Raw genomic sequence first — 27,817 nt, 5'->3', positions numbered from 1 at the left:
TTGAAAACCAGGAAAGGACCTGGCGTCTGGATTAGCCTTGAGGACCGAGGAGAGATGGTTGAGAAAGGGAAGCTGGCATCACTGTCCAGGTGCCCTTTCCTCATAAAGAGACAGTGAGGAGCAGTCGGTATTCAGCCAGAAGAGGAGCCACACACACAGATGACAATTTCCAGTCAGGACACTGCGGAATGGCCAGGCCCTCACTCCACCTTGACTGCCCCCCTCCAACATTCCCGAACCGAGAATGGTCAACATGCCTCTGGCTTCTCCAGTTCCAAATGCCCCCACGTTCCCCCAATAAAAGCTCCAGAGCCAACAGATTCCAATATGAACCAGGTCCCCTCTACCCTACCTGCAGAACAGGAGAGCTCAGTGCAGAGCAACAGGATTGACAAGAGACAAAAATGGTACAGGGTGCACATTGAAGCCACGACGGACTATTATATAGAAAGTTTGTTTTCCAAATAAATGTTTATTTCTCAACATTCACAAGGTAGTCATAGTCCTTTGAAGGGCACAGATGCTTCACTGCATCCTGCAGCATCACTCCTTGGGCATCAATGAGATGCAGTGATTAGACTTGTACGCTGACAGTCAAATCAATCATATTGGAATCGGGCACCATTGTGTGTGCATTGTCTTGACACATTCCAACATTTTACCTCCCCCCTACTATCCAAATATTGGTTACTGCTTGCCTGGTTGTATATGTGACCATTCCCCAGCAGCATTCTCCTTGCACTTGTATTGCCAAGATACCACCTGTGTTTGCTGCTAATGTTGCTCCTTTGTGGGTGCCCAGTGACCGGTTGCAGAACATAGCTCCCTCCTTCATATATTGGCTTATATTGACTCACTTAACCTGCCCATTGTGATGTGTTTGCGGTCATTCTCCTCAACATTGCTTGCTCTCCATATGAGCGGTCCTGGCTTCCTGCCTCAGCGTTCTGAGGCCCCCGACATCTCCCTTCCTCTTCACTGATGGATGATTCCAGAAAGTTCAAAGGCTTCACATTTCCCCACATCATCACCCAAGCCATCTACAAATACCTACAACTGTCCCTCACGCAACCTCTACTTCCTTTAGGTTATTTGAACATAACCATGGTTCATCTCCATGAGTGACCTGACTTGCTAGGACAACCCCAAATTTACTCAGACTCCTGACTGCTGTCATGTCCCTGACCTCCTGACAGCCCCCACCATCCCTTCCCCTCACTCCTTCCCCTCCCCATCCCTAGATTGACCCAAATAGACTCAACGGGCTGACTATAACATGCACTCTGGAGAAAAACGACGAGGACTCCCAAGCCACCCCAAGCAACGGCCATGACTCAGGTCAAAACCGGAAACTGGTTTGGGAATCTTCCTTTGACTAATATTGCTGGTTTCCTGTGACTGACTGGACCTAAATGTGGGCTACTCCCTGAAGACTTTCAGATATATTCTACTTTGTGTTGCAGACACTGTTTGGCACAGACACTGAGATCACATGGTGCAGGTGCTACAGCGACATGGCATGCTGCCGTACTGCAAGATGCATAGCCCCTTGTTTGCTGACTGCTGCACAGTACAGCCACCTGTCTGCTTGTGTAACTGCATCAATTGCCATTGCAAGACACAGCATTGGGATACAAGGCACACATGCTGCAGGCACATGGTGAGGCACCAGGTGAATGAACACTGAAGGAGCAAGAGAGCAGCTCTGGTCAGCAGCCAGATCCATGCCACAGAGTGCTGGCTGTCCCTATGCTGGACCTGACATAGCCCTACTCTGCTGAGTGCTGTGATGCCCACCTAGACATTGTTTTTTATTCATTTAAAGGATGTGGGCATCACTGGGTGGCCAGCATTTATTACCCATCCCTAGTTGCCCTTGAGAAGGTATTGTCAAAGGTTCTTTGGGGAATTTCTGTAGTGCATCTTTCAGATAGCACATGCTGCTGCTAGTGAGCATCAGAACTGAGGGAGTGGATGCTTGTGGATGTAGCGGGCTGCTTTGTCCAAGATGCTGTCAAGCTTCTTGAATGTTGTTGGAGATGCACCCATGCAAATAAGTGGGGAGTATTCCATCACACTCCTAACTTGTGAATTGCAGATGATGGACAGACTTTGGGGATCAGGAGGTGAGTTACTCACTACAGTATTCCTAGCCTCTGACCTGCTGTTGTAGCCACTGCATTTATGTAGTGAATCTTGTTAAGTTTGTGGTCAATGATAACCACCAGGATGTTGATAATGGGGGATTCAGTGACAGTAACACCATTGAATGTCAAAGGGTGGTGGTTAGATTATCTTTTATTGGTGATTGTCATCGTCTGACATTTGTAAATCACAAATGTTATTTGCCACTTGTCAGTTCAAGCCTGGATATTATCCAGAGCTTGTTGCATTTGAACTTGGACTGCTTCAGTATCTGAGGAGTCACAAATGATGCTGAGTATTGTGTTATTACCGGCAAACCTCCCTACTTCTGACCTTATGATGGAGGGAAGGTCATTGATGAAGCAGCTGCTGATGGTTGGGCCGAAGACACTAGCCTGCGGAACCCATACAGAGATGTCCTGTAATTCCAGCAACCACAACCATCTTCCTATGTGCCAGGTTTGATTCCAACCAGGGGAGAGTCTGCCCCATTATTCATTGATTTCAGATTTGCTAGGGACTACTCTCCAAGAGGACTGTGCTGTGGTCACTCTTAACAATACTGTCAAGGAGAGATGCATCTGCAGCCAGCAGATTGGTAAGGATGTGGTTAAGTATGTTGTTCCACCTTGCTGTTTCCCTCACCACCTGCTGCAGACCCAGACTAGCAGCTATGTCCTTTAGGACCCAACCAGCTCGATCAATAGTACTGCTGCCGAACACCCTTGATGGTGGATCCTCACCCAGAGTACATTTTGTGTCCCGTCATCCTCAGTGCTTCATCCTAGTGCTGTTCAATATGCCTATCCTTCGACGCTAAACGTTAAATTTGAGAAAGATGCGTTGTTTATTTCAATGTATTTCTACCTATTTGATAATAAAAAAAATTCCTATTTGAAAATATCCATTCACCACTAAGTTCAATCATGTATAACACTCTGAGTAACAGAGTAAGAGTAAGATGTTTCCACAGGATGAAAGTTATCTGTTTTTGGATCTATTTTGCTGTAACTATTACAGAAGTAATTATCAGATTTATTTTGATAATATGTGTTGCAGCACCCAAAGCAGACTTTTGTTTTTTTTTCCGTACTGGTCTGTATTTTTTTTTTCCCCTGGAAGAACTGTGTTTAATAATTGATGATAACTATCATCTGCAATGCCACAGGCTTTCTTATCATTGCTGCTGTTTTGAGGGGTTGCTTATAGACAGTTCTAAACAATGTGCCTCAAGTCTTATAATTAATCCCAGTTATGAAATAAAGATGGATTGTTTTTGATTAACTTACAGTGCTGTTCTTTATTTGTAGCACTGACATCGCCTCCAAACAATCTCAGAATCTGCTGAAACCATTGTATTCATTACCATTCATTGCCTCAAGCCTGGATGGCCCCAACACAATCTTGGATCGGTCTCCTATCCCATGCACCAGAGACCCACTGATAAGATCATCCTCCTTCTCTCAGACATCTGCAGCACAGAAAGTGGCCCTTTGGTCCATTGCATCTGTGCCAGACAAAAACAACCACCAATTAGTCCAATCCTATTTTTCAGCACTTGACCCATAGCCTTCACCCACTCCAACCTCTCACCCTGATGATGCACAGCCCTCCACTCACTCTGCTCCGACCCTGACATCACCAGCAAACCAGCAGACAAGGGGGCGTTGTGGTAGTTTGGCACACTGACCTCTACACCGCTGAAGCCAGGTGTCAACTTACAGACACCTCCTCCTACTGCCCCCTTGACCACAACCTCACTTCCCATCACCAAACCATCATCTCCCAGACCATCTACAACCTCATTACCCACAGCCTCCAACCTCATAGTCCTGGAACCCCGCACCACTCGGTTCTACCTCTTACCAAAATTCACAAACCTGACTGCCCTGGTTGTCCCATTGTCTCAGCCTGCTCCTGCCCCACCAAACGTATCTCTGCATACCTTGACACTGTCCTGTCCCCCTTAGTTCAGGAACTACCCATCTAAGCTCGGGACACCACCCAATCTCTCCACTTCCTCCATGACTTTCCTTTCCCCAGCCCCCAACGCCTTATCTTCACCAGGGATATCCAGTCGCTGTATACATCTGTCCGGCATGATGAAGGCCTTCAAGCCCTCCATTACTTCCTCTCACACCGACCCAAACAGTATCCTTCCACTGACAACTCATACGCCTGGTTGAACTGGTCCTCACCCTCAACAATTTCTCCTTCCAATCCTCCCACTTCCTCCAGACCAAAGGGTTAGCCATATGCACCTGCTCGGGCTCCAGCTATACCTGCCTCTTTGTCGGATATGTGGAACAGTCTGTCTTCCACAGCTACACCAGCACCATTCCCCACCTTTTCTTCTGCTACTTCAATCACTGTACTGGCACCACCTCATGTTCCCATGAGGAGGTTGAACAGTTCATCAACTTCACAAGCACCCTCCACCCCACTCGCAAGTTCACCTGGACCATCTCGAACACCTCCCTCCCCTTCCTGGACCTCTCCATCTCCATTTCTGTTGATCGACTCAACACAGACATCTACTACAAACGCACAACTCCCACAGCAACCTGGACTACATCTTCTCCCACCCTGCCTCCTGTAAAAACACTATCTCCTATTCCCATTTCCTCTGCCTCCACTGCATCCTCTCCCAGGAGGATCAATTCCACTATAGAACATATCATATGGCCTCCTTCTTCAAAGACCGCAATTTCCCCTTCCGTGTGGTCGACGATGCCCTCCAGTGCATCTCCTCCATTTCCCACAACTCTGCCCTTGAAGCCTATCCCTCTGATCACAACAAGGACAGAACCCCCTTGGTCCTCACATTCTACCCCACATACCTCATAATTTGCATCAACCTTTGCCATTTCCGCCACCTACAAACAGACCCCACCACTAGAGAAATATTTCCCTCCCCACCACTACCTGCATTCCAGAGAGACAATTCCCTCCGCAACTCTCTTGTCAGGTCCACATCTCTTACCAACCGACCCTCCATTCCCAGCACCTTCCCCTGCCACTACAAGAAGTGCAAAACCTGTGTCCATATTTCCCCCCTCACCTCCATCCAAGGCCCCAAAGATCCTTCCACATCCACCAGAGATTTACAAATACGTCCACATGCGTCATCTCCTGTGTCTGTTGCACCCGATGTGTCCTCCTCGATATCGGGGAGACAGAATGCCGACATGCGGATCTTTTCAGGGACACCCACACTAAACAACATCCCGCCCCAGTGGCTGAACACTTCAACACCACCTCCCACTCCACCAAAGATTTGCAGGTCCTGGGCCTCCTCCATCGCCAAACCCTAACCACCCAATGTCAGCAGGAAGAATGCCTCATCTTCTGCCTTGGGACCCTCCAGCCACACGGGATCAATGTGGATTTCACCAGTTTCCCCATTACCCTCTCCCCACCTTATCCTAATTCCAACCTTCCCACTTGGCACCACTCTCTTGAACTGTCCTACTTGACCATCTTCCTTCCCACTTAACTGCTCCACCTTCCTCTCCGACCTATCACTTTCACCCTCACTTTCATCTATCTATCACATTCCAGCTGCCTTCCCCCCCCAGCTCCACCTCCTCCCATTTATCTCTCAGCCACACACCCCCACCCCCCGCCACCACCACCATCCCAGCCCACAAGCCTAACTCATGATGAAGGGCTTATGGCCAAAATATCCATTCTCCTGCTCCTCGGATGCTGCCAACTGGCTGTGGTTTTTCTGATCTTCAGCATCTGCAGTCCTCACTTTCTCCATAGCCTTGAATGCCTTGCCATTGCAAGTTCACATCTAAATTCTTCTTACTTTATGAGGGTTTCTGGCTTTATCTTGATAGGCAATGATTTCCAGATTCCCACCATCCTCTGAGCAAAAAAGCTTCTCTTCGCATCTCTAAAACTCCTGCCACTTTCCTTAAATTTATGCCCCTTGATCATTGCTCCATCCATCAAGAGGACAAGTTTCTTCCTGTCTACCCCATGTACTCCTCTCATAATTTTATACATCTCATTCGTGTCTCCTTTCAATTTACTTTGCTCAAAAGAAAGTTAGACCAGTCTGTCCAATCTCTCTCCTCACCAAAATTGTTCAGCCCAGGCAACATCTTAGTAAATCTCCTCTGCACCCTCTTCAGTGCTATCACATCACTTCTATAATGTAGTTTCCAGACTGCACACAATACACCAGCTGTGGCCTAACCAAATTTTTAGTCAGTTCCAGCAGCACTTCCCTTAAACTCAATGCCTTGATTAATAAAGACAGGTATACCAAATGCCTTCTTAACCACTTTATCCACCTGTTCTGATAAGTTAAGGGATCAGTGTACTGTACATGCACATTAAAGTTCCTCCAATTTACAATGCTTCCCAGGGTCCTACTGTCCATCAAGTATTCAAATGCATCACCTCATATTTATCCAGATTGAATTCCATTTGCCACCGATCAACCCATCTGAACAGCCTGTCTCTATCCTTTTGTAGTGTAAGACTACTCTCCTCATTATTTACCACTGTACCAAACTCGGAGAAAGTAAGGACTGCAGATGCTGGAGATCAGAGTCAAAATGTGTGGTGCTGGAAAAGCACATTCGGTCATTTCATTCATCAGCAATGATCCTGATGAAGAGCTTATGCTCGAAACATCAACTCTCCTGCTCCTCGGATGCTGTCTGACCGGCTGTGCTTTTCCAGCACCACACTTTGTTACTTATAAACTCCCCTACATTTAAAATAATTTAGCTAAATAACAAACAGCAAGGGCCCCAACACTAATCCCTGTGGGACTCCACTGGACACAGACTTTAAGGCAGAAAAATACCCCTGAATCATCACCATCTGCTTCCTGCCATTCAGTCAACTGTGGATCCACATTTCCTTGGATCCCACAGATTCTTACCTATGCTATCAATGTCCCATTCTGGATCTTATCAAAAGCCTTGCCAAATTGCAAATAGACTACATCATATGTACTGCCTTCATCCACATGCCGCTTTGAAAAATTCAATCAAGTTGGTCAAACGTGACCTCACCTTAACAAAGCCATGCTGACTGTTCTTGATTAATACTGACCTCAGCAAATGTGGATTAATTCTATCCCTCAGAATAGTATCCAATCATTTCCCCATCACTGAGATTAAACTGACTGCCTGTAGTTTCTTGCTTTGCCTCTTGCTGTCTTCTGGAATAATGGTACCACTGGCTGTCCTCCAGTCCTCTGACACCGATGAATCTATGAATATAAGCCTCTCCAGTGGCCAGAGAGGAATTGAAAATTTTTTGCAAGTATTCCTGCTTTTTCCTCTCTGGCCTCACTCAACAACTTGGGATACATTTCATCTGTTCCTGGATTTCAACCTACTTTTGACTAATTTCTGACTGACTCTCATTCTCCATTCCACAACACTTCAATTTTGAAATATTGATCAAAAAACAAAGAACATTACAGCACGGGAACAGGCCCTTAGGACCACCAAGGCTGCCTTTCTAAGTTAAAAAAATCTTTTGTCTGTATGTGGTCAATATCCCTATATTTCCTGGCTAGTCATACATCTGTCAAGATGTCTCTCACATCTCCTATTAAGTTTACTCCTTTTATGTTAAACCTGTGTCCTCCTAGTAATTAACATTTCTACTGTGGCTAAAAGACTCTGACTATCCATTCTATCCATGCTTCTCATAATTTTGCAATCTTCCATCAGTTTGCTCCTCAGTCTTCAACTTTCAATTTGAAACAAACCAGATTTGTTTCAAACATAATGATACCCTCTCCTCATAATAATACCCTCCAAACCAGGCAACATCCTAGTCAACCTTTTCTGTACCCTCTCTAAAACCTCCAAAACTTTCTGGTACTGTGGCAGCCAGAACTGCATTCAATACTCCAAATATGCCCTAACTAAAGTTCCTCAGCTGCAACATGATTTGTCGATTTGGATACTCTGTGCCCTGCCTGATGAAGGCCGGCAGTCGAGAGTGTGGTGCTCGAAAAGCACAGCCAGTCAGGCAGCATCTGAGGAGCAGGAGGATCGATGATTGGGGCATAAGCCCTAGGCAAGCCCTAGGTTGTTCTTCTTGATAACCTTATTGACTTTGTTGCCGTGTTCAGGGAACTGTGGACCTGTATACCTAGATCCCTCAATATATTCTGCCATTTACTGTGTACTTCCCTTCTACATTAGATCTTCCAAAAAGTATCAGTTTGCATTTTAGATTAAACTCCATTTGCCATTTCCCTGTCCAAGTCTCCAGCCTAACTATATCCTGCTGTAATCTCTGGCAATTCTCCTTATTTTCCGGAGTTCCTGCAGATCTTTAAGCCTTTTCATGGACATACTCTACTTCATCTTTGCAAACTCCTGCTCTATTAAAAGATCACACTTGCTGTCTGATCTGAGCATTTCCAGCACCTCTGCCTTTTATTTCATATTTCTAACAGCTGCATTGTTTTGCTTCTGAAACCTACAATACTTAGCCCAGACTTCTATTCCTCTGAATCTGGCACTGTATGTATCCTCCCTTTGCCCCAACACGGGTGACAAAAAAGCACCTCCAAATCCCTTGACTTCTCTGTTAAAATTCTCGCCAAGAAACACCTCTTTAATCACGATTTGGAGGTTGGACTGGGGTGTACAAAGTTAAAAATCACACAACACCAGGTTATAGCGCTGCTCCTTCACCTGATGTATGGTGTACAACCACCTGATGAAGGACCAACGTTCCAAAAGCTAGTGCTTTCAAATAACCTGTTGGACTATAACCTGGTGTTGTGTGATTTTTAACTCGTCAACCAAGCTTTCGATCATTCATCTTAACCCTATTTGTCTGGCTCATGTTCTGTTTCTTTAGTCTTTTGTGGGAAGTGTTTTCAGTATCACATTATTAAAAGGGCACAATTTCTGTAGTTATGCTGGTCGCTGTGCTATCACACTCAATATCTCATTCTTGTTTGTTTAGAGGCAGTTTTGAATAACAATCTTAATCATCAGGTCTATCCTGCTGAGCTAAATAGCCTGCTGATAACAGAAAGAAAAACTCCTATTCATTGAAAATGAAAGTATTAATGTTCAGAGAGTTTGCAAATGAATTTACTGAGGCATAGCTGCCTGCAAAGCCTTAATGCTCCTAAGTTGTGATTTTAACATGAGTGACAAAAGCAAAATGGTGACTGATGATGGTAAATATAGACAAATTATACTAAAGATTAAACCTCCTCTGTTAGTACAGGCAGCACACATCTATCAAATATTCAGATAGGCATGAAGGACAAAGCCTTTCAGAAGAGATTGTGGGACAGAATTTGTAAAAGGGAACATACAAACTAAATCGGCACCTCTCAGTGCCCCCTCTGTCAGTATCTCTGGAATATCATTCACACCCACTTTTTATTCAGAACTAACTTTTTAAAGGATAAATAAAATCGCATCCCCTCATTGTTTGTAAATTTTTAAATCCACAGCAGCATTTGAAGGGAAAAAAAAACCAATGTCACAATCCATCATTTGGAATTGCTAAAGCTTTGCACTTGCTGTCATAAACACAGTTCCCTGAAGGTCTTCAAGCTTAAATGCTGCTGTGCTTTAAGGGCAGCTGTTACAAACATTTAATGTGGTCACCTGTGCCATTGAGGTGCAACTTGGTTGTGAGCTACAAGGTAATGGGACATTTCCTGAGGTCTGCCTAATGGCTCCCCAAAAAATTCATCAGGTTTCTGGAAGCCATATATAAAAATTAACAACACTCTAGAATCGATCAAGGCATGAGCTTGTCTATTTTCCACATTCGCCCATGGTTTTCTTCGACTTGGGACTAGGCACCAGCTTCATTGCAGCATCTAGAAAATTGGATAAAAGGAGGTTGAAATTGCAGAAAAGCTTAAGTGGAAAACTGACCCTATACTCACCTTGCTACATCAATGGCCTTGCACACAGTGAATGGGGCCTCTGGTCTCTCCAGTACACCAGATGAATTGCTATTGAGTGGAGACCCAGCATTTTCAGATTCCATCTGATTTTTCTGGACAGCACGTCGATTTTCAAGTCCCACATAATTCTTTTTACCATCGGGCTTCTCCTTCCCTCTGTCCATACCCCCTCATAAAAAAGCCTATGCCACTTTATTCATCCATGATGTAGAGGTGCCGGTATTGGACTCCGGTCAGAAGTCAGAAGTCGCATGACATCAGGTTATAGTCCAACAGGTCTATTTGAAATCACAAGCTTTTGGAGTGCTGCTCCTTCATCAGGTGCTTTCAAGTAAACGTCTTGGACTATAACCTCTGATTTTATTCATCCCTTCATGGCATTAAGGCATCACTGGCTGTAATTGGTCACTTTCATACATATGCAAATAGAAATTCAATTACGTCACTGCAGGGCACATTCATACTCAGGCCCTTCTGCAACTTTTTTCTGACTCATAATTAAACTAATTATTCCCCACACAGTCTTGAAGTCATTTTAAAAAGCTTCCCCCAAGGTCAGAGACGTCTTAAATTAAGTGAGACCACTTCGCGAAATTTATCTTGTCCCTCGTTAGCAAGGCTATGAACTCACTAACATGCACCTCTTCCATTCCGTGGAAAGAAAATGAACAAATTTGCTTTTCTAACTTAATGGAAGCAATAGCACAAAGGAAATCTGAATGTGAAACCACCTGAATCGGATAAAGTTCGAAAGCTTGTATATTAATTTGCGTTTTGTGCCATTTTCTAACCCCTTTTGAGTTCTAATTGCTTTCAGAGCTCAGTTATAATGCCATGTGGGATTTAAAGTTTTAAAATAATCGACTTTCTTAAATTGGAAACTTTATATATCAAGATAATTATGTTAATTCAATTTAGCACAAACAACTTATTTAGACCTAAATTGGAAAATAAGGCTTTAAACCCTCAATTACAGGTAATAAGTTACAGAACAAAAAGTAATCTATCGACCATGAAATGCCAACAATTTCAGTTGTTTGCAATTTAATAAGGCTGCCAAGGTCTGTTTGTCACTTTCAAAGCAAACGACACCCAAATAAATAGGATGCTATCTCGGTATCACAGATATATGTTTTTTTCCCTAAAGTAGAGCTAAATAATTAGCTATACGCTTTGGCATGCACATTTTTGTGATCTAATAAGAGGACTATCCCATCCAGTTTATTTTGTTTATGGACATACAAGTTGAGCACCAGTAATTTGCTCCTTCTAATATCATAGAGTGGTGTTAATTTAGTGTTGAGAGTTGTGAACTGATCCTGAATTGATGGGGTCAGACAGATTTTTTTTAAAAAAGCCCTGACATGATGATTCAAATACTGAAGTAAAAACAACAAAAGAACAAAAATACAAATCAAATAGATGCTGTCTTACCAATCCTGCTTTACACCTTCTTCGCAACGACGGCAATAGTTTATAGAGAAAACACACTACCAGCGACATAAAAGACCAACAAAAGCAGTATTTTGGTCTTTGCTTCAAGAACAAATCTTCAAACAATTCTGTTTGTTTACTCATTTCTCCATAAATCTATCAACACAATATGTTGATAAAAATTCCTTGTCGGCTGTACTAAATCATTCAATATACTTCTAAGTTCTTCACAATCTTCCTCTTCATCTGCCCCTTGTGCCAACGATAAGCCATCTCAGCCTCCAGTTTGACATAAAAGGTGGAATTCAAACGTTATTGAGTTTTTGGTCCATCATCAAACTGCTCACTTATACATTAGTAGTTCCAACCTTTTCCTCATTCCAGAAGATTGCCCTCAGCTCATTTAGATTTAAATTCTCTGATGCACTCTCTGGATCTTTTAAAGATGCACTAATGAAAATTCCAGTTTGTCTTGAATGTTTTATTTATGTTCTTTCCCATACTCATTCTCTGTAGAGACTGATAACTTTTGAAAATAAACTTGAACTTCCAGTTAGTATTGAAAGGATAACACGAGCTTTTGCACTTTAAGGTATTTACTGTAACAAAAAGCACTGCAGACTAAACACACTATTTGTAGCTAACTTATACTTCAAGCTGTAGAACTTTTAACACAACTACAAGTATACTTTTTACATGTATAGGTTACACCTTCCCTTATATAATATCTGAGTTCTCCCACAAAGGGTCCAAAATGTGGAGTTTGCACATTCTCCCCATGTCTGCGTGGGTTTCTTCCAGGTGCTCCGGTTTCCTCCCACAATCCAAAAATGTGCAGGTTAGGTGAATTGGCCATGCTAAATTGCCCATAGTGTTAGGTGAAGGGGTAAATGTAGGGGATGGGTCTGGGTGGGTTACACTTTGGCAAGTCGTTGTGGACTTTTGGGTCAAGGGCCGTTTCCATATTGTAAGTAATCTAATCTAAAATGATTCTTAACTCTCAAAGATTTACTTTTGTCCCTTTTCTTTCTCAGCTGGATAAATTCTAATCCCAGACTGCAGATAGCCCCTCCTGCATATGCTCTGTTAATCTTCCAGCTTTTTTGCACTTTTCAATTGACATGTGAGTTTCTAGTCATATTGCGATGTCATGGACCATTGAGAACTTTTGCCTTGGCTATTTTTTTCTTTCCTTAGCAATATGAATCACATGAGCCTTGTATCCGAGTACAGATACTAATACACTATCCTTGATTGCTTAAATATTTTTCATTTTTGAACTAAAGTTTAAAACATAACTGTTTACAGTCCAATGTTCTCAACATTTTCATTGGACCTTAGACACTCACAGTGTCCAACTTTAATATGCAGGCCACTGTGTAAGTTTCAGAAATAAACATATCACATCTTCTTTCCAGTCAAACAATCCAGATCCACTTTCATCTCTTACAACCAAGGTTGCTGTTAGGCAGACTTCAGAACAGATCAAATGACCACCTTAATTTTATCTCAAATTAAAGACAGTCACAAGACATAATAATCTTATGAAACTCATAATTCTAATAATTTTAAATACTTCTCCTCCCCCTTCTTTCAGATTTTTCTGGGGGTTGGTTGGGCCAGTTGATCACTTTTCCACATTTCCCCTTGTCAGTCACCCATTACTCTTCCAATTCTGTTGTGTTGAAGTCTCTCGCAACTGTATCTTTTTATCCAGTCTTGGGCCTTTCTCTTCCCCTTCTGTCTGGAAGACCAATCTTCATCACTTCATCACACATCACACCATATTCCCTCTTTGTCTCTTTGCAACATAGTGACCATGCTATTTCCACCATTTCTTGGTCACTTTTTTTCAATACTCCAACAATATTCACTGACACCCGATGTACTGATTCCTGGTATCAATTTTTCACCCATCTCTGAGTCAAGGGGGTGAATTTTACAGGGGCCCAACTAGGATGTTTGAAGACAGTGGTATAAAAATTAAAGCTGACAGCCAACTGACCAGCTCCATTCCTGCCCCTCACCAGCTCCCCAGGCAGCCTGCCCACTGTAAGGCCTATTTAAGGCCCTAAATGTTATTTAACTGCTATTTAAGGACTTCATGCTGCTTCTGCCCCAATTTTTCAGTCTGAGAGAGAGGGTTTCTTACAGCATAGATTGTGTGTGGTGGGAAGGAGTTACATCTTTTATCGTTCCCTGCGTCCATACAATATATCCCCCTTTTGCCCCTCAGCCATTCCAGCCTCTCTAATGCAAGCCTCCACTCCACTCCCTCTGAATCCATTTCCTGGCTAGTCCCACCCAAAATGCCTAGGCCTACCTGACATCAAAGAGAAATCTTCATTCCTTTGTGAGGACTATAGACCCATCAATGGCACCCTGGGGTGGGATCTCTTATCCTTAAGATGTACTCTGCCCGTCGCTGCAGGACATCCAGATTTCACACTGGGCATCTACCACCCAGCTTCAGGAAGCACAGCAAGTAATCTGTCTCAGAAAATCTACACCAAAATCTCATTACTGTCCAGTTGATGCTCCTCGCTTCTTGATTTTGCCCAAGTTTCTGCATTGAAAAACATGTCTACCATGTGGACTCCTGTTTTCATTTTTAGTAATTCTTTTCCATCCCATAACAGTCCGCAGCATTTCCGCCAGTTACTGCAACCAGAGTAAATCCATTGCTTAGTTTCCAGCCCCACACTTCCATCCTCTGACACCAGTGACCCCAGATATTTGAAATTAGCCACTTTCATCATTACTCCCTGACTCTGCTCTTCCCTAAGCACAAACCAACTATTAACAGTACTATTGGGTTCTTGTTTTACTGTCCTTCATGTTGCTGTATCCTTTCAGTGCTTTCTTTCACTTCTATGTATATCATTCATCCTCATTCACGACATCATTGCTCACTCTAGACTCCAACTTCACATGATTCCCACATTCCTACTCTATCTCTGTTCTTTGGTGAACCACAGGGTACCTGCTCTATTGCTCTTATATACAAAGCAGAAACAAAAGTAGGCAGCTCAAGTCCTGAAGCTTGTTCTACTAATTAGTAAGATCATGGCTGATTTGAGTACTCCACAGTCCCGCTTATCCCGATAAGATTTCAGTCCCTTGCATATCAAGATTCTACCTATTTCTGCATTAAAAATATTCAATGAGTCCTTTTCTCTGTCTTAATTAAGCAGACCCTAGTCTAATAGTTGTAGATTTCCCCACAAGAAGAAACATCTTTCCACATATATGCGGTCAATCTATATGTCTCAATCAAGTTGTCTCCATATTTTCTAAACTCCAGGAAATACAAGCTTAGCCTGTCCAATCTTACATCATAAGACAATGTACTCATTCTTTATGGGTCTAGTAAACTTTCTCTGAACTGCTTCCATACATTTCTTCCAATACACCAAATTTCTGATCACATGGTGGAGTGAAGATCATTGATGAGGCTCCCAAAGAATAGTTTAACGTGGGACAATACCATGAGGAACTTCTACAGAGATGTCCTGGAGCTGAGATGACTGACCTCTAACAAACTCAAATATCATGCTTTGTTAGGTATCACCTCAACAACAGAGCGTTTTCCGTGACTCCCATTTAATCCAGTTTGCTTAGGCCCTTAATGTCACCTTAGGTCGAATGGGGTCATATTGTCAAGGCAGTCACACTCAACTCACCTCTGGATTAGACCTCTTCTTTGTACCAAAGTTATAATGAGGTCAGGATCTGAATGTCCCTGGCAGAGCCCAAACTGAGCAGTAGTGACTAACTTTCTATGCAAGGGAAAGATTTCTGAGGTGACATCAAATTGGATGCAATAATGTGTCAATCATAAGTGAGAATTAATACATTACAATTTATAAACAGTAGCTATCCAATCATTCAGGAGGGGATACGTCACCCAGTGGGCTAGACAGGTTGTGTGTTGATCAGGTTAATGCCAGTAGCACAAGGTTTGATCATTGATCATTCTGATGTAGACTGAGGGCCTACCTCACCCTAGATGTAGTGAACAAATCACAGCACTTTGCTGTAATCGCCAAGGAACTGTCTATAAATTGAGAACTGTAGATGAAGAATTAATTCATGCATGTGTGCCCTGTCGAAAGGAAGCTCCTTTGGTTCATTTTAATGGTGTTTCATTTTGATCAGATTCTTTGGCAATTTCTTTTCTCCCTTAACAGTTTGTAATTGTTTTCCGCTCTCAGGGATAGGGCACAGAGGCAGGTCTCAGTTCTACTGCAGCCGGAGTGAGAGCTGAATCCAAGCTGTGGTTCATGGAGAAGTGAAGCACTTTTCAGTACTCAGTTCCTCCTCTGGGTGAAGTGCAGAGTCTAGTCCTTCATTATGGGTGCAGCATCTATATTTCTATGATGAAGAACTACTTCCTTTATGTTCTTGTATCTTTTTCAGTTGTGGCAATCCCAATCCATCAAAGCACAACCCCTTCTTTTTTGAATTCCTTATAATTCTGTACATACACATTTTGCTTTCTGACTTGACTGTATGATTTTTTAAAAAACCTATAGAAGCAAATTACTGCAGATGCTGGAATCTGTACTAAACAAACATGCTGGAAATCACAACAGATCAGGCAGCATCTGTGAACAGAGATCAAGCTAACGTTTCAAGTCTTCCTGAAGAATCATCTAGATTGAAACATTAACTTGCTCCCTCTCTATGGATACTGCCTGATCCATTGTGATTTCCATTTTTTTTTATTTTCATTTTAAAACTACATCAGAAGAAAGTGGTGTCTAACTCATAGCGCAAACATTTAATGTGATTACAGCGACCAGTTCTTGTTTTCATTTTGGTTCAGTTAATCATAAGAATATAGGCTGTATGACCATTGAGGAGGAGAAAGTGAGGACTGCAGATGCTAATGTGATGCTGGAAAAACACAGCAGGTCAGGCAGCATCCGAGGAGCAGGAGCAGGATTCCTGAAGAAGGGCTTATGCCCGAAACATCGATTCTCCTGCTCTTCGGATGCTGCCTGGCCTGCTGTGTTTTTCCAGCAACACATTTTTCAACTGTATGACCATTGAGTTGCTCCACCATTCAATAAGGTCATAACTGATCTGATTGTAGCCCTAACTCCACTTCCCTGACTTGCTCCATAACATTTCCTACTTTGTCAACCAAAACAAAGATTAACACAGTCTTCAATATATTTAATGATCCAATCTCCAGAGCTGCCTGGGGAACAGTATTCTTAACATCCAAAAACCATCTGAAAAATGAAATTTCACCTTATCTCTGTCTTAAAAGGGAGACTTCTTATTTTGAAACTGTGGTAGTCTTGTTCTCAATATCCCACAAAGCATCAACCCTATTGAACTTCTTCAGAATCTTACATTTCTATAAGACCTTATTCTTCTAAACTTCAATGAATAGGCCCAACCTGCCAAACCTTACTTAATCCAGCAGTCAGCTCAGTGAATCTCCTCTGAATTGCTTCTGAACTGCCATTGTTCCCTTTTTGATGCATTCTAGTATTGTAGCAGTGGGTTTGCTTTCTGACAATTTGCTTTCTGACCCCCTTTTCTTGAACACAGGTGCTATATTTGCACAGACACTGGCACTGTCCGTCGATCTACTCATAGGATCAACCTCTGACTAGAGTGCAAGATCTGAATAGTTTTTGGTCTCTCTCAGCTCAACATTTTTTTTAATGGGTTATAGATAACTCTGCTTCAATATATAAGGCATGGTGTTGAAGTGAGCAGCAAAAGATGCCAATTTCTAAACAGCCTTCGAATCTTAAAGGCTTAACAGAAGATTAAGTATATCATTTCTACATAAGGTTGTTTCCTTTACCAAATCTTAATCAAGAGCTCCAACACTATCACAAAATGGCTCCTGAGGCAATCCAGGTAACAGCAGCTTCCACTGACAATCTCCACTCTGTTGATCCAGAACTAGAATAATGGCTGTGTGTTTGCTCCACAGCCCCTTTCCATTTTCCTTTTCTTGCTTTCCTCTCCTTACCTTACAAATTAAGACACGGTCCTTCAGCATGGAGGCAGCAAAAGAGCAAAAGACTAAACATAAAAGAGTGATAAAGCAAGCAAAGAACCAGTAAAAGCTGTCTATCTCTGGAAGCACAAGATAAATAGGATTGTTGAAATGAACAACCTACAGCTGGAAGGTTCTCCTTTGTATTAAATACATTTTCTTCTTGTTTACTAAACCATTCCTAAAAATCAAAAATGCACTTGGCCTTCTTCCTCTTTGATTTAAAGCGTGACTTTCAATGCACTTATCTACATGGCTGACCAGCTTAATTCACCCTTTGGCCATAGGCTTTGTAGCTTAAAAATGACATAAATTGCAAGTGAAGGCATTAGTCTTTGTTTGACTCCTTTCTGAATGCATGTCAGTCATAGTATAAACATCAGAATCACTCACTGTAAAATCAATGACAATATTAATCACTTGGGACCATCGTCCATCAGGGGATGGCAAATGGCAATCATTTCATATTGGTGGCAGCTGACAGGCTTCATTTCTGGTGTACAGTTCGTGAATAACTGGGTACTGTCATTTTCAGCACATGTGTAATTGTGAAAATGATCTCACTGAAGCTCAGAGCTATTGCAGAGACATGCAGTTCCCATGTCTGAACAATAAAAATGTCTATGGCACTTTATCTTTAAGACCTTGAAGCAAAGCCTCCGAGCACCTGTCAGGCATCTACAAGAATCAAAAAAAAACAAATTATTTGGTTTTACTCTTTTCAAAATAAATATGGCCATGGAACGTGCATTAAGTCAGGCTATGGGTCACACATTTCAGAGAAACACGATTCCTGTCATCTTCATACACACAAGACTCCTCTGGTTTCTAGTGAAACTCTTTTATCAATAAGGTACCTTTTGTCAAATCCAACTTTTTCATATATCTCCAGTTACCACAGGCACTTTGCTTCTTTTATATCAGGAATCAGACTTAGGGAAAATTGCACTTTTGGCTTAGAAAACAGAACTTCAGCATGTTCCATGTAGAAAGCTGCTCTTTTATTAAGTGCACTGTCGTTTTCCAAATAGAGAAGCAGTAAATGTAATTGACAATGCATTTGCCCTTTCTCCCACAGTACTTTTCTCCTTTGAGTTAAAGTACAACAGAAAAGCTGGACATCAAGCTGGGTTCCCAAGCAATAAGCAGACCAGACCAGTTTGGCTTTTCAGAAAGTTGCAAGGGCACTGACTGATTTGCTGTCATTTTCACATCAAGGATGAAAATGATTGCCAGTGTATCCATGATTTTCTGATCAGCTTTACTTTGCATATTTTTTCAAAAATCCTGACTCATTGCATTAAATTCTAGGTGGTCCACTTCTGGATTCATTGCCAGGTCCTTAATGAGGAACCGAAAATATGTACTCAGTTAATACCAGAAGAGGGTGTATCAGGAAAACATTCAGAAATAGGCAATAATTCAGCTATGCAGATAGGTCAGAGAAGTTGGCACTCCTCCTTGGAGAAGGTTGAGAAGAGATTTGATAAAGGCATTCAAAGTCATGAAACATCTGAACAGAATAGACAGGAAGAATCTGTCCCCATTGTTGGTCACAGATTTGAGGAAAATAGGGGAAAAAAATGACAAACTAAGGTCAAACAATTTCCCCAGAGTGAATATTTAGGACCTGGAATGAACTGCCTGATAATGATGCAGAATCAGATTCAATCATGGCATTGAAGAGGGAATTGGATTGTTATCAGAAAAGGAACAATATACAAGGCTATGGGGAGGAGGTAAGGAGTTGCCTGTATAGAGAACCAGAACAGAACAATAAGTGAAATGGCTCCCAACTGTGCCATTGTATGACATTCTAGTGAGAGGCTTCCATCATGAGAAGGTAGTAAAGATCATGGGGTTTTCTCAGGAGGGCAAAGTATTTTAAGAAGAGGTTTGCTGAAAGTTAAAAGGCGTTTTGAGAGCATTGACTCTGAATTTCCTTTATGCAAGGGAGAATGGATAAGTTGAATGCAAATAGCCTAGACAATGAAAATTGAGCAGAGCTTAGAAACCTTAGGGCTCCACTTGGCACAGTTATTACTAGCAGTAGCTGCATGGGCTTGGTGCTGCTGGAATATCCATCCTCTTCCAAATGTGACTGTTCAACTTCAGAGAAGGTTCCCTCTTCCTCATGCAGCCATCCAGCATCCTATCTTTCATCTGCCTTTAGCTTACAGTTTTTCCAAGATACATTCTGTTGTCCATGCTTTGGACATTCCAACCAGTTTATTAAAAGCACTTTAGCTAAGCGCTCTCATAAGTGAGGCAGACAAATGGACACAGATTCAGTTTGTGGTTCAACTTGATTTTATTAACAAAACATTCCTCAGTAATCTTCTGTGAGTATTTCCAAAATTCCTACAATATTTACTCTGTATCTAGCTCTATCTATCTGACAAAGGATGTTATCCACAATAATCAATGTGTTTGAGCTGGGTGTGCCTTTACAGTATTTCCCTAGTATTCATATCAAGCATGTAAAATGATGCCCACCCTTCTTTTTATTAATGTTACGTTCTGCGCTCCTTTCAAGTCTAAAGATTATACTGTTTGAAATCTGCCAGTCCCTGTGGTACATAACTTCCAAAATATGTTTTAGTACATTATGTTAGTACTGTGCCAAGTCATTTCATAGAAATCATTTCTGGCTTTTGCTCTATTAATATTATTCAAATATTCTCATGTATAATTGCATCTAAGCTTTTCTTCCAAAAGTTATGTAAAAAGCTGTTATCATAAAATTGGATTGTGTACAATATAATTAATGTAACAATTCTTTCAAGCAAGCATCAAAGGCTGTGGCAATTATAATGGTATTCTTTGACATAAATATAACTGCGCCACTATCTGTATCATTTTAGGCCTTGAACAACAGTACATTTCCTCCACATTTTTGTGCCACGTCAGAATTTGCTACAATTGAAGTCAATGATAGTGAAAAATTTAGTTTTATTTCCATTTGGTTAGAATGTGCATGGTTTCCCATAATCCTGAGACAACAGACAAAGGAATACATACAGGGAGCAGGTATTGTGATTATGCTGTCACTTTAAAAAGGTTATTTTGCCCTGGGCATTTTAAAAAAGAATTTGTAAAGGCAGTGATAAAGAACTGGCTACTGAAAACGGCTGAAGTAAATAACTTAGGAGGCTTTAGGGTTTTTTTAAAAACAGTTGAAACAATGAAAGGGGAGCGGCCAGCTCTCCCAGACCAGGCTTTCTAGTGTTTTTTAGCTATGGCAGTCAGAAGCTGTTTCGGGTCCCAGAAAGGTTGGAAGCTTCAGCAAATGATTCGTCACTGCTACTTTTTGTGAAGTCTCTCTTGGTATTGGTACTGTGTCGGAATTTACCTTTATGCCAAGGGATGCGTTTCTGGGATATTACCATATTGGAACAGTTAATTAGTAATAACTACTGTATCTATTGTTAAGTTAAATTTTCCAATAGTTAAGTTATTCTAAATTCTTCTTTCTTTTGTTTATACTTTAACTATAGTGTTTAAATAAATTATGTTTTGCTTAATGTCGGGTAGTTGGACCAGTCGCATCACATTGAGAACACACACTTCTACCTTTATAATAAGAGAAAGTTAGAATCTAGCCTGCCTGCTTAAAATATTTTGACGGGGTCTGGTCTAGTCCAGAAGACTATCGAAATGAAATCATCTTTGATAGTAATGGGATTGCAAGATAACAGCTAGGGATAATGGGAAGTACAAGCTTTCAGAGTGCTGTCCCTTCATCAGGTAGCTAGTGTAGACGAAGGAGCAGCGCTCCAAAAGCTTGTACTTCCAAATAAATCTGTTGGACTATAACTTGGTGTTATGTGATTTTTAACTTTGTCCACCCCGATCAACACTGGCACCTTCACATCAGGATAATGGGAACAGGGCAAAGCCATGGAGGCTCAGAAGATTCGTCATTTTTCCATTCTGGAGTTTGCTTGAAGTTTTTCCCATGGTCCAATGCTGTAACTGAACTAAATATACAGCAAAGAATGGTTTTCACAGTATGGCTACAGCAGCGGAGTTAGAGCTGTCACAAGGAAATTCTAGGCCATAATTTACATTAAGTAAAGATGTTGACTTAACAAATGTTGTTGATAATAGCATTTTGATCAAATTTGGAAGTTCATAAGATTTTCAACAGAAATATGTGAAGGAATATGATAAATCAGATATTTTCGATGTTCATTACACTGTTTCATTACAGCAAAATTTATAGTCCTATCTCACTGGTAATATTTTCTGCACTTGCCCACACATGACTATTACATTTCACTGGAATAGTGTGCTCAAAACCATGCCTCTCTATTCCCAAAGTCATCACAAAGTTAAATGTTGTCAAAGTACATAAAGAGCATAATTTACATGTTGCATAGACCCACATTCACAAAAAACACTGACTGTTGAACAGCATCAGCCCTCATGGTTCCCCAAGATGATCCTTTTGCTTACCAGGACTTTTTGTTCTTCAGTCTCTTTACTCCAGGTTCTTTCATTTCTTTACATGAGACACAGGGAATTGTTACACTAACTATGATGTTTCTTAGTTATTGGTTAAAAGGCACAGCTTACAGTAGCCAGTGAGAGAATAGAATTGGTTTGCTTCAGGCTTCGGGTATTTTTACCAAATGAAAGAAGCATACCACTTCTCCTCCAAAGGTCCAAAGACTTCGTACTATTGTTCACATCTACAAACTGTTCAGCTATCCAGAAATCACTCAGAGAATTGTCATCAGGCTGATAACCTCTGGCAACCACAATGGGTCACAATTCCACAAATCAATCTGGCAATCTGTTGCCAACCAAATACATACCCAGGAGCTGTGCCATCACCTTTTACAACTTCCCAGCTGCTTGCAATGCAACACTGTAAAAATGACCCACAATGGGATTCCCTTACTTGCTTTTTAAAAGTATCAAGACAACACACCTTTCTTTCTCAAATCAATCCATAATCAATAATAAAGTCAAGTAAAAAGATGCAATCTTTACACAACAATCAATTAAAATGTTCTTGAAATAGCAATGAGTATGTGGTAGACATCTATCTATTTTAATAAAACTGAGAAATTAAAAGATTAAGCATAAAATCAACCCCAGCAATGCCTGATTTAGAAAACATTAGTGGGGGGCTATGAAACAGGCAAGTTTATTGCTGGTTTCTTCAGTTCTGAGACTCACTCACACCAGACTTTCACAGTACATGGCTTGGTTGAGTTCCGTATTTTTTAAAAATTGTTTTCTCACAGGAGTTTTGAGGACATGCTTCGAGCCTTTAAGAGTACTAATCTTAAAAGATTTAAAAGTGATCCAAATCCTGGATATTATAAATGCATAGATTTAGCTTCATTATGTTACATAACTTATGCAAAAATGAAAAAAAAACAACGGAGCTATGAACTTGTGATGGATTTTCTCAGATGCAGATGAGTGCTAACCCCTTAGCAGATGCTAAAATTCATTATAACTGGGGACTATTAAGATAATCAGAGGAAATGAATTATGCAAACTATCATACTTAGAATAATTGAATATGTGATTTTTCCATTCAGTGAAGAGACAACAGCTAGCAGAAAACTCATTTAGATGTTTTCTTTGAGACATCACACCCACATTTGTTGCTTTTGTTTCAGCTGTAAGCTCTGCTTCACTTTTTAAAGTCTTCAGATCCATCTTTAGCCATTTCATTTTCTTTCCCTTTGTGGGTTAATGAACAGGGTGTTAATAAAAAAAATACAAAAAATATAGCAAAAAGCCTTGCTGGATGGTTCAGTTTTCGTAGAGCAAGTTTGTGGCCCCAACTCACCTTTTCTTATTTTTAATATACTGCTGATCACTTAGAGAATCACTCATCATTGGCAGCAGAAGGTTAATAATCCATTTCTCTTATGCAACCTCACTTAAGTCAGAAGTCACATGACACCAGTTTCTAGTCCAACAGATTTATTTGAAATCAGAAGCTTTCGAAGCACTACCCCTTCATCAGGTGAAGTCAGGTGGATCTAAATGATCCAAGGGATTATTTGAAGATGAGCCAACATTTATCTTTCAACAAAACAGATTATTTGGTTATTAACCTGAGAATGTTTGTGGGAATTTGTTCGTCATTTATATAAACAATTTGAATTAGAATTTTGGAGGCACGATTAGTAAGTTTGCCAATGACACCAAAATTCTTGTTATCATCGAGAGTGATGGACATTATCTAAGATTATAAATGGATCTTGATCAACTGGGTCAATGAGCTGAGGAATTTAATTTGGATAAATGCAAGGTATTGCATTTTGGTAATACAAACAAGGGTAGAGCTTATACAGTTATTGGAAAGACTCTGGGTAGAGCTGTTTAAAGAGAGACCTAGGTGTTAGGTATTTAATCTTTTGAAAGTTGCATCACAGGGAGACAGGGTGGGTAAGAAAGCATTTATCACACTTGCCTTGGTTTCTCAGACTATTGAGTATAGGAGTTGGGACGTCATGCTGAGGTTGTCCAGGATGTTGGTGAGGTCACTTTTGGAGTACAATTTACAGTTCTGGTCATCCTGTTATAGGGAGGATATTATTAAGTTGGAGGTGATTCAGAAAAGATTTACCAGGATGCTACTGGGATTGGAGGTTTGAGTTATAAGAATAGGCTGGATAGGCTTGGATTTTTTTCACTGGAGCATGGGAGGTTGAAGGTGACTTTATAGAGGTTTATAAAATCATGAGAGGCATAGATATGGTGAATAACAAAGGTCTTTTCCTCTGGATGGGGGAGTTCAAAACTAGGGGGCATATTTTTAAAGTGAGAGGAGAAAGATTTAAAACGGACCCAAGGGACGGCTTTTTCACACAGAGAGTAGTTCATATGTGGAAAGAACTGCCAGAGGAAGTGGTAGATGCAGATACAGTTACAATATTGAAAAGACTTTTGGACAGGTACATGAATAAGAAAGATTTGGAGGGATATGGGCCAAACACAGGCAAGTGGGGGCCAAGTTAATTTGGGAAACTTGGTCGGTGTGGACAAGTTGGACAGAAAGGTCTGTTTCTGTGCTGTTGTATGCTATGAATCTATGAGCTTCAAATGTGTTGCTGGTCAAAGCACAGCAGGTTAGACAGCATCTCAGGAATAGAGAATTCGACGTTTCGAGCATAAGCCCTTGGGCTTATGCTCGAAACGTCGAATTCTCTATTCCTGAGATGCTGCCTAACCTGCTGTGCTTTGACCAGCAACACATTTGAAGCTGTGATCTCCAGCATCTGCAGACCTCATTTTTTACTCTATGAATCTATGAGCACAATTTGGCTTCCTACATTAGAATGAAGACTACACTTTTAAGTGGCTATGAAGAGTTTTGAAACATCTTAATGTTCTTATTGGCACCGTGTCAGTTTTTTTTACATTAGAAGTTGAATGCTTGTGACTTGGCAGCAATAATTAAACATTTCAAATGTGAAACAAGAGAATGATGTTTCCAACTGCATGGACATTTCAGTGTTCTTTACTAAATTATAGAAATGAATGTCACTGAAAGCTCTGTCAAGAAACAGAATACATGTGTGTCTGATGGGGTGAATGCAGCTTTGTTTTTAGAACATTGATTATGCATTTTCTGTTCCACATACAATGAATTTGTACTATTGTGCCTCTTCTCAGCTGAATAATGAATGCTTTTGTTTCTTTCGCATTGCAATTCCAAAATTGCCTGTGATTACGTTCATCTTTTGATGTGATTAGATTATGCAGTTTCACACTGAATTTGACTTCATCAACTGAACAGTTATAAAAAAAACCTTTATCTGTCATTAGCGTTCAATTAAGCCTACCTATCCTAAATATTAAATTCAGATGTAAATCGCAAGAAATATTATCTGGGGAGAAAAGCTGTTCAAAGTTTACCATGTTATCAAATCAGTGTTTGCAATTACTGATGCAAATAACCTGAGCAGCACTGTCAATCATGGGCCTTACTTTTGCCTGTTGTTTAGGGAAGCTGTTAATGTTTTCTACTAACTGGTACAGTACAGAATGGTATGAAACAATTGTGAGCAGCAAAGGTGAAGTGAATATGGGGAGACTCACTCAATGTGTTAGATGCAAAAAAAAAGCTTTGTTTATCCAATCAGTTGCCATTTCACTGCCTATGGCATGCAAGAGATATTTTATGAACTTGAGATGAAGCACATTGGCTTGCTTGACCTCAGAAAAAAGTCCAGATATTTCCTCTGATTATTATTTTTCTCCACACGCATTAGTAGCTTTGGACTTCCAAAGCACCACAGAAACATACTTGAATTGACCTTCAGATAATATTAGCCTTTGGTTCACTTCAGGACCAATCCATTTACCACATTTGTATCATGTGCTTCTTCCTGCTGCCATCATAACAACACTGTGTATCACAGGTTCCTGTCTCTATATTGCTAATTGGTGTCTTCAGTCCACATATTAAACCCACTGTGCTAATGCATCCAAGGCAAAGGTCTGAACAAATTCTACCAGTTGTTTCACCAACGTTATGGCAGTCATTTCCAACTGGGGATGAGATGAATTATGTAGTGGGTGTCTCGCTCATAGCGGTCCAATTTAGATAAGTAATTGTACAACACAAACCTTGAGTTATTGACTGTTTAGTCGTGAGCTCACAGGAAGAGACAAGTCGACCTAATGGTCACTCCGATGAGATACAGAGAGTTGCATGATTATATAGGTTACAATCATTTAACAATTAGCAAACAGTTTATTACACTATAATGAACATTTGCCCATTCACTAGCTTCAGTCTCATAATGTCTGGACAGTGTTGGTTAGTAGCTGATAAGCAATTGTCAGTATACAACAGGTTCTTGTAAAAGAAGAGTATTCCCATACTGGGAGAGAATTCATTTGTCAGGCATTAGTACAGCTGCAAAACCAACCACCTCAGTGAGCCTGGGAAAGTACGAGCTTAGCAAGCAGACACCAATATGAGATTCAAAATGGTTTCCAGAATTTTAATATGTGACAAAATGGCTGCTTCGGATCTAACAAATCTCCCACACTTCCACAGGCAGTAATGAAGGTTATGTCATTGAATTTATTCAAGGCGGGGTTAGATTGTTTTTGATCGACGAGTCAACAACCATGGTGGGAAGAAAGGAGTATGAAGCTACAATCATAAAGAGATCAGCTATGATTTCACTGAATGGTGGTGAAGCTTCAAAGGGCCAACATGGCTTAATCCTGTGTCCTTTGTTCCTTTGGTGGGAGTTTAGTCAATTTCTGTGGGAATTCCAGCTTTTAGTGACTTTCAACTGACATTAGCTTCCTCAAGGATACTTTATTAATATAACTATTCAGCTCAGAACATGCACAGACACTCAGGAAAGCAACAGATGTCAAAGAATAGAGTAAAACTGGAGGTAAAGCAGCAATAGCAGTTTCAAACTGACAACCCAGGAGATGCAGCAGAAGACAACAAGGAAGAGGGAACTGTAAAAAATCTGTGGGTCTTGAATGAACCATGTCAATTCTCCCGAATGATGATTCTTGAATAAAATTAACAAAGAACAAGATATCATGGTGAATCAAAGAAAGGCAAGAACTTCCAGTAAATTTTCAGCACCGAAATATGTAAATGATCTACAATGATTATTAGGTATGGGAAATCCAATAGAAAGGCTTATCATCAACTTGAACCTCCATCTTGAATCATAACAGGGTTATTAAAATAGGCCAACAATGGTATTGGTGTCAAAGATTGACTATATTTTTTAAAAAGATTTGAAGAGGAGTTACTTTCTGTTGATATTGTAACACAATACAAACCAGCGTATGCACAATGGTAGCCATAGATTCATCATCCATAGCACCAGGACCAGTCCTTCTGCGAGTTACCTCATCCACCTCCAATGGGTCAATGGACTGAGTGAGTTTTCTGGATGCTTCTACAGTACAGGCAGCTGTAACAATCCCTTTATACGATAACTGCTAACCATTCCCAAGCTAGTCCATTTTGTTGTTTTATAACAGAGACCACACACTTCACATACAGCTGATGCCTCCCTTGATAACCACACCATGCTCTCATAGCCTGGACATAACCACAGCTCTGGCCTTCTCAGCTAATCACTCAGCATCATGGAGGATATCCTTCCTGTTCCATCCACTCCTGTTCAATGGGGTCTGAAATGACAGAGAGGTCCAATGCACGGTCTGCAAAATATCCCACATACGAGCCAGGTGATGCAGGGTCTAGTAATGTGACATTTAGAGGTTTCTCTCCGAAGCCTCAATTTCACACCTGCATGCTCCTG

This window comes from Hemiscyllium ocellatum, chromosome 8 (genome assembly GCF_020745735.1).
Source record: "Hemiscyllium ocellatum isolate sHemOce1 chromosome 8, sHemOce1.pat.X.cur, whole genome shotgun sequence".
Classification (NCBI taxonomy): Eukaryota; Metazoa; Chordata; class Chondrichthyes; order Orectolobiformes; family Hemiscylliidae; genus Hemiscyllium; species Hemiscyllium ocellatum.
The sequence above is the reverse complement of the archived record's forward strand: the minus strand, read 5'-3'. Positions refer to the sequence as shown.